Consider the following 1,192-nt stretch of genomic DNA (forward strand, 5'->3'; position numbering starts at 1 on the left):
TCTTTGGCCTTCCCTGTCTGTCTGCCTGCCTGTCTGTCTGTCTGTCTGTCTGTCTGTCTCTCTCTCTCTCTCTCTCTCTCTCTCTCTCTCTCTCTCTCTCTCTCTCTCTCTCTCTCTCTCTCTCTCTCACCCAACATTACATTTTTATTGCATCTACTCTCACTTTACTACCCATAATTCTCCCCTCTAACTTTCGTCTCTTTCCCACTTCCCTTTATCCTTGCCTCCTTTCATCCTAGCTTCCCTTTATTCTAGCTTCCCTTTAGCCTATTCTCCCTTTATCCGAGCCTCCTTTTATCTTAACCTCCATTTATCCTAGCCAACCATTACCCTATTCTGTCTTAGCTTCCTTTTATCCTCGTCTCCCTTTATCTTAATATCCCTTTACCCCTGCCTCCCTTTTTCTTACCCTGCCTATATCCTAACTTCCTTATATTGTGGTTTTCCATTATCCTAGCCACCTTTTATCATTGCCTCCCTTTATCCAAGCTTCTCATTATCTTAGTCTTCCATTGCCCTAGCCTCCCTTTATCCTAGCTTCCCTTATTCTAGTCTCCCTTTCACTAGTCTCCTTTACCTTAGCCTCCCTTTACCTTAGCCTCCCCTTATCTTACCCTCCCTTTACCGTAGCCTCCCCTTATCTTAGCCTTCCTTTATCATAGTGGTCCTTTCTAATAATCTTCCTTTACCATAACGCAATTTTGCCTTAGTCTCCCTTTATCGTAGTCTCCCTTTGCTATAATCTCCCATCATCGAAGCTGCCCTTTGCCATAGCCTCCATTTCCAGAGCTCTTCCATCCTTCCTCCTTTTTTTCTCCTGTCCCTTCTTTCTTTCCAGTTCAGTCCTTTCATTTCCATACTCCACTCTTTTCTTCCCTCCTTTTCCTTTTGTCTTCCCTTATCACATCCATCCCTTCTCACAGCCTTTCCTTTTCCCTCCCTTTCTAGCCTCCCTTCCTTCTTCCCTATGCTCTATCTCTCCCTTTCCTCCCCTCCTTTCTCCTCTTGTCCCTCCCTTCTCTCCCTTTCCGCCCTCACTCACGTTTTTAATCCCCTTCTTCCTCTCTCTGTTTACATCCCCTCCCTCCCCTTTCACATCCGTCCCCTACTTCCTCCTTCCATACTCTCTCTCTCTCTCTCTCTCTCTCTCTCTCTCTCTCTCTCTCTCTCTCTCTCTCTCTCTCTTACAGAT

This window comes from Coenobita brevimanus, chromosome 68 (genome assembly GCF_032717465.1).
Source record: "Coenobita brevimanus isolate Jiangsu-jjx chromosome 68, ASM3271746v2, whole genome shotgun sequence".
NCBI lineage: Eukaryota > Metazoa > Arthropoda > Malacostraca > Decapoda > Coenobitidae > Coenobita > Coenobita brevimanus.